Genomic DNA, 9771 nt, shown 5'->3' with positions numbered 1-9771 from the left:
ATGTAAAATAAATGAATAAATTTATTTCAAAATCAAGTAGCAACCTCTTATTCTGATTATGGTCACAACTGTTTTTCCTCAACATGATGTTTACCTTTAAAAAGTTTATAAAGTTAAACTTCTTTTTAATTTTCATCTGTGACATAGAATGGGTTTGTAAGCTGTCATTTTTGCCTCTATGACTCAAAACAACTAAGCAACTTGAATTGCCAATGTTGTTTCTTGGAGCCATTGGAGAATTGAGGTCATAGAGCATATAGAAAAGCAATAGCTTTTCTAATGTTGGGACAGATGCCAAGACTCACAGTCAATATTGGCTTCCTGGGTGTGCCTGTGGCCACAGTCATATCTGTTAGAATATTGAATAGTAACATCAAGAAGTTGCTTAAGCTACTAAATGAAGCTAGATGGGATTCCTGGAGATGGCTTGTAACAGGATCTCATGTTAATGAATTTGACTTCCAGGAAACACTGCTTTTTTCTACATAAAAAGTAATAAAAACACATTTTTGAAGATGAAGGAAAGATGTCATTTGAATTTTCTCAGAGCATATATTTTGATGAAATTCAGAAGCTTCATTGAAGATGATTGTAAAGTTTTATCAGATCAAATTTACATTACTTGACATGAATTCCCTCCTACAGAACAGGTCTCAAACTCAATCAAGAAATCAGTTGGATCTCCCTATAACAGTTGTGTCATTATTGCCCTAGAGGGTAAACCTTGAGAAGCATGTTGGTATTGTAGCCATCAGATTTCACAGCTGGTTAAAACCAATGGTGTCTTTTTGTCTCAGAAGCCTGAATATAACCTTCCAGCACTGTGAAAGACAGTTAGCAAGGAGAATTTCCTGGTCAGCCCAAGACTGATCTCTCTGTCTCCTGACCAAATGCATGACCTTCTTAGAAATGCGGTCGTACCATCTACTTACGGTAGACAATCAAGATCAACATCTGTCACCTCCTTTATTTTAGGTGCTATCTCTCACCAAAAACATATCCAGAGGCAATTTCTACCCAGTCTTTATGTCTATCTTTATTCCACTGTGGTGTTGTACACTACAAGAAATTGTTACAGGAGTCTTATATTTGTTGAGACTCACTTTGTGTCCTAAATTTTCAGTTGTTTTAGAGAAAGTTCCATGTGATGCTAGGTAGAATGTGTATTCTGCACTGTCTGAGTGGAATGTTCTATGGCCATCTGCAGGTCTGTTTGATTTATGATGTCATTCAACACCAGTGTTTCTCTTGTTTTTACTGGATAACACATCTATTGGTGAGAGTGTGACTTTGAAGTCACCTACAATTACTGTGTTGGGGTTAATTTATAACTTTGTATCTAATAGTATTTGTTTCATGAAACTGTGCATAGCTATGTTTGGAGTGGATATGTTTAGAATTATATTATCCTCTTGAGGGGATAGTGCTGGAGTTACCATTCTACCTGATTTCAAATTTTAATACAAAGCCATAGTATTGAAAATGACATGACACTGACACAAAACCAGACACACAGATAACAGAATAGCTATAACTCTACTCAGCCACCAGTACCCGATCCTTGACAAAGATACCAGAAATATACACGGGAGGAAAGACAAAATCTTTGACAAATGTTGATGGAAAACTTGAATTCCAATATACATAAAAAATCAAACCAGTTCCTTATTTTTCACCCTGTATAAAACTCAACAGCAAATAGAGGATCACATCATAAGATTGATAACCTAAAAATAGTAGGAGAAAATTTAGGGAATACACTCTAATTTATAGTCACAGGTAAGGATTTCCTGTTTGATCACTAGTAGCTATTTATTTATTGCACAATTGACTGGAGGGAGCAGTGCAAGGTGATGACATATTGTAGTCAGCTAAGGGAAATGCAATATAGAAATGGCAGAACCATGTCACCTCCACTGACTCATTTTATGTCAACTTGACACAAGCTACAGTCATCAGAGAGGAGGAAGTCACAGTTGAGAAAATAAGACCATAAGACCAGGCTGTAGGCAGGTAACCCTGTTGGTCATTTTCTTAATAGTGATTGATATGGAAGGGCAGGGCTCACTGTGGGTGGGACCGTTCCTGAACTGGATGGTCCTAGGTTATATAAGAAAGCAGGATGAGCAAGCTGTAGAGAGCAAACCAGTAAGCAGCCCCCTCTATTGCCTCTGCATCAACTCCTGCTTCCAGGTACCTGGCCTATGTGAGTCCATGTCCTCACTATAAAGATGCTTTTTGAAAATAAATATAACAGAACAAAGGCGGATGCAGATATTTGATTAAGCATTATTCTGGGTGTGTCCTGAAGATGTTTCCAGATGAAATTATCATTCTAACCATGGATTAGAGAGACAAATTGTTGTATCCTTGAGCTGGGCATCATCTAGTCACCTCAGGCCAGAATAGAAGCAAAGGGTGGAACATAAGGTAGATCAGTGGGTAAGGACCTTTCAGCTAAGCCTGAAGCCTTGTATTCTATCTTCAGTGCCCACATGGTAGGAAAAGATAGCAGAATCCTACAAGTTTCTCTCTGACCTCCTGCATGAGTACCCACATACACAAAGAAAAAAAATGAAGGATTGAATAAATGTAATAAAATTAGAAGCAAATGATGGAGGAAGGGATAATTCATTCTCTCTACTATTGGCAGATTGGAACCTTGGTCTCCTCATCCATCTGATTTCTTAGATCCAGGCTTTTAATGGAATGGAATTCACCACTGGTTCTTCTAGGTCTGTAGCTGGTAGTTCCTTCACCAGGACCAGATGTGCTCCAAATGATGGCTGTTCCCTCAGCGTGGTGGGAAAATAAGAAGAAAGGTGTAATCTAAAATTTGAACCAAGTCTTGCCAAGCAGCTCTGAGCTTCATCTAGTCATCAACATTTAGAGTAAGTGAACAAGAAATTTATAGATTTCACTCAGATTTGAAAGATGCATCCAGGATAAAGAATTGATAGAACTGTAGAAACTGAGGACTGATCCCAATTTTATCATTGTTTTGTTGAAGATAGATTTTTTTCCATACAATATATCCTGATTACTGGTTACCCCTCCCTCACTCCTCCCAGACAAGTGGCATGGATTCTATTGCAAAACAAATAAGTTAGGTGTTTCTAGGCATCTCTGCTCTGCATAACATTTTTAAAAAGTGAGGTGCAGAGACTTTATAAAGAATAACAACAGAATGGTAAGAAAAATACCATGGACTCAAATGAGAAGCAATGTCTATTTGGAGGGCCTGCCTTTCAAAAATCAATCATACTATCCTTTAGAGGGTTATGGTTCTCTAAGCCCATAAAAGCTGGCCTTGGTCAGACCTCTTAGCAAATAGTCTCCAACCATGATTGAGTTTAGTAGCAGCCAAAGATATCCTGAAACAGCTTTTAACAGTATGTACTTGGTCATCTAGATTGTTTATTATAAATAAAGAGAGAATTTATGGCTACACAGGCTGGGCTTATTTGGAAAGTAGAAGGCAACTATGTGCATTTGCTCTCTTTTAGTGACTAAGGGAAAATAAATAGCTAAGAGCCCTAAACCCAGATAGCCTGCTTTGAGAGCAATGCTCTATACATAACCCCGCTGTTGCCTGCCACTGTGAGGTCATTCTCAGCCAGAAGGCAAAATGAGAGCATTTTATAGAGGCTGTTGGGCAACTTGGGATCCCTGGAGAAGAATTGCCACCCTTTCTAAGCTGTTCATTTGTTTTATTCTTTTTATGGGTGGTAAAAATCTGGTTTGGGATGGGATATCTAATTGTCAGTTTGACTCTTGTAGTGGAGTACAAATTGGGAAGAATGATTCTATGTTGCCTTTCATGCCAAGCACGATGCTAGGTCTTTGACAGGCTGTGGGTAGAGTAAGAAAGACAAACAATAATCAGACTCCAATGGGTGATACCAAGGAAAAACTGAATTCAGCCAAACCTGGATATTTTTTAGATACTTTATTTCAATTTTAATTATGTGTGCTGGGGTGGGGGAGGAAGTATACAGATAACCACAGGTGTTTGTGGAGGGCAAAAGAGGGCGTCAGACCTTCTGGAGCCAACCACACTGGCCTGTGAACCCTCCAGTGTGAGTACTAAGAATTGAACTCAGGTCTTCTGGAAGAGTAATAGCATGCATTCTTAACTACTGGGACATCCCTCTCTAGCCTCTCCATTTAGAAAGTATATTTTACTCATTATTCACTTTCATAGATTCAGGTCAGTAAATTGTAATTTGACTATAAATTATTTTATTGTATTGCTTTTTTGATAAGCTCTCAAAAAGAAGGTATTGGGACCACCTCTTCTTGTATACTGCTAAATTCTTCAATGTATGCTGTACTTTATTTCTTCTGTGATATAAATTGGCAAAGATGACCTGCTCAGTGTGAGACAAAGCACGGGCAGGTGGTGGGAGAGAGTATGAGTTTGTGATGCTGCATGGAAGAGTAGGTACTAGGTTTGGAATCACAAACCTTATAATCAAATAGAAGTATGTGAGTCACTGAATGGTAGTTGGATTGAGCAACATCAAGCAGATTATGAAACCAGTCTACAGAATGTGGGTTATAATGTAAACGTGTAAGAATTGGCGCAAAACCACAAATAGTCCCAGGAAAGAGTAATCTTTGAGATGAACGGAAACTAAACAGCAATCAATGTGGGAGATGACGTGAGGTTTGGAAGTGTCAAATGCTTTATAGGAAGGAATTTCTAAACAGGACCCAGAGACTTAGGAAATAATATCAGCAATAAACAAATGTGATTTTATTAAACCAGAAACTTCTATGCAGCAAAAGGAACTTTCACTCAACTGAAGAGGTAGCCCACATCATGGAGGCAAATCTTTACCTGCTAAACATCTGATGGAGGATTGCTATCTGGAACATACAAAGCACTTAAGAAACTAAGCATCAAGAAAATGAAAGACCTAATCAAACTAACAACAACATCAAAATGGCCTATGGACCTGAACACAGTATTCTCAAAAGAAGAAATGAAAATAGATAATAAACATTTTTTAAATGTTCAGTATCATTAGCCAATAGGGAAATGCAATTTAAAACTTGTGGTGATATCTTGTGTGACCATCTCTGAAGCTCAGAATGGAGCTTGCCACTAGCTAACCATAGAGATCTGGAGGTCTGTGAGACAGAAAGGAAGTGAGGTAGCTGGGCAGAAACAGAATATAAACAGGGAGAAACAGGAACTTACTCTCTTGTCTGTGGAGACGATGAGGTAAGGGGTGGCAGTGATTTGCTCCTACTCTCTGACCGTCAGACAGGCTTTGTTTGGAATTTCACCTTTCCTCAGCCACAATGGCTATCATCAAGAAATCAACTGACAATAATGGAGATAGCTGGAATGGAGAGTAGATATGATGGAAATACAATATAAATGTATAGTTCCTAAAGAATAAATAGAAATGTACTTTGTAAATCTGAAGTTTTGTTTGAGAATCTCATATATGCATAGTATAATGTGTTCTTGCTCAAGTCTACCTCAATTCCCTCCCCTCCAATTTTTGTCATAGCCCACACTGCTATTTACTCCCACTCTTAAATGTTCTCTTCTTTTAAAAAGAGGACACTTATTTTGCCAGAGTGTGCACAAATGCAGGGCAATCTACTGGAACTTAGGTAGCTCATCCCTGAAGAGACCCAGGCTCTCCCTGTCCCAGCAGCTATCAATTTTCCATATCTCCTCAGCTAGGGGTGGAGCTCTGTAACACCCTTCCCTAATCATATTGAGATTTTGTCTGCTTGGCCATGTTTAGGTCTCGAACATATAATCCAGTTACTGTGAGTTCCTATGTGCAATGTCCCTCTCGGTGTTCTGGAATACACTGTTCTGCTGTCGTCACCCACCACCTCTTGCTCTTAAAATCTTTATGCCCCCTTTTCCGTGGTGATCTCTGAGCCATAAGAGGAGCGAGTGTAACATAGACATCCCTTTAAGGGATGAGCACTCCCTCCACAGATGCATATTATCTGCTCACTGACCAAAAATTTAAAGAGAGATGAAGCCCATGGTAAAAAAAAATGGCAAAGATTTTAGTCATAATTATAACCAAGATCAAGTGTTATCAAGACACCAAGCAAGATTAAAGACTGCTTTTGGCTTTAATTGATCTGATGGATAAGCAGATATGTGCATTTTAGAGCAGGTATATCAGCAGCAGGGTAAATGCTGGTGGTAGAAATTTGGATGTTATGGTGTACCTTGAAATGATTTCAACTTGGTTATATCTTTAGAAACTTTTATGAAACATCAAGGTCTTTAGCTTAAGTAGAATAGACCCCACATTTTGAAGATAAAGAGCCATATTACCATAGGGAATGAAATCTGGTAAATGAGACACATAGAACACAGTAGACAAACAAGAAGTATGAGACTGAATTTAAAGAAGCAATGTTGCAAAGCTGCTTATAAAAGAATATAACCAATTGCTCATGGTAAACAAAAGCAAATGTCTGTGGGTATAATGAAGATAATTTTGAAAAGAGAGAAGCATTGACTGTTTTCCATTTTCATACATATTTTATATATGAATATCTCAAACTTTGAAACAGATCATGAGCTCTTATTGAGATAAAATGCAGGTGACATAAAACACACCACTTTAAGCACCTCTTCAGTTCTCATAACGTTATGCAACCCCATATCTGATCTAATCCCAGAACATTCTCATCCCTGTGGAAGGAAACTTTGTCCTCATTAGTAAGCTTTTCTTAGCCCCTCCAGCCCCTGGCAGGCATTAATATACTTTCTGTCTCTACAGATGCACCTCTTATGGTCATTGTAGACAAACCACATAGTGCGTAGTCCTTAGCTGCCTAATTTAGTCTGATTTGGCTACTAATAAAATATATTATTTACAGGAACATCTCTACCCACATGTAGGTGTCCACATGTGTGCTGGGCTGGTAATACTGATAGAGAGGCTGTCACTATGCACATGGCACAACGCTGAGAAGGTTTATGGATATTTTACATCACCAATGCTATATTCTCTGAGGTAATACCATTCTCTGAGATAATACCATTGACATTGATGAATAGGAAAGAGAAACTGTGAAATTATAATTGGAAAAGTAAAAGTTAACAACCATGAGTAATAGATAGAGCATTAGTCTGGCGTGGAGTATACTCTGGGTTCAATCCCCACCCCTCAGAACCATCGAGAGTAATTACTACTAATGTGTTACATAGTCTATTATTTTGAGGTAATCCAGTAAAAGGCAAGTGTTTGACTGACCCCAGATGTTTTTTCAGTACCCAAACAAACAGATATGTCAAAGATGATTCATGTTATTTCATGAAGGGAGAATGTTACCTCTTGACATGACCCTTCTCTCCCTCTTTTAAAGTGAACTGTATGTACAAGTTTGGTTTTTACTGCAATAATAAAACACCATGACCAAAAGAAGCCTGGGAAAAAAATAATGTTTTTGGCTCACACGTGCTAATCACAGTCCATTATTGCAGGAACTTAGGGGAGGAACTCAAGCAGGAAGTAGGATGCAGGAAGCGGAACTGAGACCATGGAGGAACCCTTCCCACTGTCTTGCTAGCCTTGTTCTTTTATGCACTCTAGGACCACCTGCCCGGGGAGGCACCACCAACAATGGGCTGAGCCCTTGACACTAACCATTAATCAGGACAATATTGCATGACTTGCCTAGAGGCCAGCTGAGGCTAGGCCAACTGAGGGGTGTAATTTCTTCAATGTGGCTCTTATCTGATCCAAGTTATTGCTGTTCCCCCATTGTGTTTTGCAAGTTAAGTGTTAATGAGCCAGTAGATGATATGCATAATCACTAGGCATACTACTTCCTGCTTGTGTGTCCCTACTTTAGGTGACACAGCCAGAAGCCACCCACTGTGACTACCAACTGATCTGCTGGAGTGATCCAGTTCTTCAGCACTGCAGACACAATGGTGGACCTTGTTCAACATTGGAAAACATACAGTCCTAGGAACCTATTTTGTTTGATCTCAAGTATTTTGAAGAATTCAACATTATTACATGTAAATTCCTTTGTCACAGCCACTAAAGTAAAATTGCTATGAATAAATCAGGCACAGATGTATTATTTGTTATAAGCTTTTGTTCCATTGTTCAGTGGAGGTTTAGAAGAACTTGTATCACAACAATAAAATATTTCCTTTTTGCAGATCTTCTGGTTTGGGCTTATTATGTTTTGTTTTATATTAATATATATTATTATATTAGATTTAAATTTTATTCGTGTGTGTGTGTGTGTGTGTGTGTGTGTGCGCGCGCTACTTGAAGCAGTACTTGAAGGTCCCCAAAAAGGTGTTGGAGTCCCTAGAGATGAATTGCCCACATTTATGAACCACCCCACATGGGTTCTAGGAAATAAACTTGAGAACATTTTTAATCATCAAGTCATTTTCCCATTCCCATATACTATGTAGGTTTTCAGTCATATTAAATATTCACATTCAACAGAATAAACCATTTAAAGTCTGTACATCAAATACTAGAATCTAAGGGTAGACTTTATTATTTTCTATTTTTCACAGAGTAAAACCCAAATAATAGACAGACAAACACTTTCCCCAAGTCTCAGTAACTGTGCCTCAGCAGGGCAAAAGCATTTTAGAATCCCAAATCCTGACCCCCAAGACATTAGGTAGTTCATTTCATCTTCTCAGCACTTGAGTCTCATTTAGTATTGCACCAACTCTCAACTGAAGTCAACAGTGCAAACTTGAAAGAAAAATTAGGGTGGTCTGATATATTTTGTAATCAATTACTCAAGAGTTACACACATACACACCAGTAGAAACAAATGGGACTCCCCAAGTATCAGGAGCCCTCCAGGTGAAGGTGAGTCTACCTGTGGTTGGCTCTTCAAGTCCTGTTGCTACTTTACAGTCTCCCTTTTGCTCCTTTACTGATTAGATGAAACATGTAAATTTATGTTGATTTCTCCAGGCACATTAAAAGAAAATCTATCAATTATAATCCTAATTTCAGTAGGATTCTTATTTTTCTTTTCTTCTGATCAGCAAAACCTATATCAATTTTGAAATCTTCTGTGCCATTCCTCTCCAGTCAACAAACTTTATACCAGTTATGATAATCTGGAAACTTTATAGAGGAATCAAAAAAATCAACTAGTTGTTTCCTGGGTTTGAAAGAATGTGAATTCCTGTGCGTGGCTCCCTAAACTGAGGGTCATGCGGAGGCCGGTAGTCTGGGCTGCCATGGGGGACCATGATGGTGTCCAAGGGCCACACTGCCTTGGGAGCCATGTCGATCTTGGTGGCCTGTACTGCTACCTGAGGTCCTGCTAACATCCTGGCATGGACTACTTCTGGAGATCATGTCTGGGTCCATTGTCCTGCCACAGCTAAGGTCTGTGTTGATGTCCTGTGGCTCCTGTTGCCACCAAAGGTCTAAGCCATAGTCTGTGACCATGATAGTGTTCAGGGGTTGTGCCACCACAGGTGCCATGCCTGTTTGAGTTGCCAGCACTGTCACATGGGGCCATGGTGTCATCTGGGCCAGGGCTACTGTCTGTGACCCTACTGCAGTCAGGGTCTTTGTTGATGTCTGTGATTCCTGATACCATTGAAGGTCATGCAGATGCCAGGGGTATGGGCTGCTACCCGGAGTCATGTTGGTGTCCAAGGGCCATGCTGATCCAGGTGGTCTGTGCTGCCACCAAAATCATGGTGACATCTAGACCCGAGCTGCTGCAGAAGGGTATGTCTGAGTTCATGGTCTTACTGCATCTGATGTCCAT

The 9771-nt window shown here is 39.3% G+C and overlaps 1 long non-coding RNA gene across 1 annotated transcript; it reads left to right on the top strand.

Annotated features, from left to right (window-relative positions):
• Positions 1-1247: 1247 nt before the first annotated feature.
• LOC121137449 lies at positions 1248-8140 on the top strand. Its single transcript, XR_005874679.1, has 4 exons — positions 1248-1276; positions 2654-2891; positions 6874-7010; positions 7852-8140. It is a non-coding gene; the product is annotated as an uncharacterized LOC121137449 (long non-coding RNA).
• The last annotated feature ends 1631 nt before the right edge of the window (positions 8141-9771 follow it).

The sequence above is a fragment of the Mesocricetus auratus genome, unplaced genomic scaffold, assembly GCF_017639785.1.
Source record: "Mesocricetus auratus isolate SY011 unplaced genomic scaffold, BCM_Maur_2.0 Super-Scaffold_100691, whole genome shotgun sequence".
Classification (NCBI taxonomy): domain Eukaryota; kingdom Metazoa; phylum Chordata; class Mammalia; order Rodentia; family Cricetidae; genus Mesocricetus; species Mesocricetus auratus.
The sequence above is the reverse complement of the archived record's forward strand: the minus strand, read 5'-3'. Positions and strand labels throughout refer to the sequence as shown.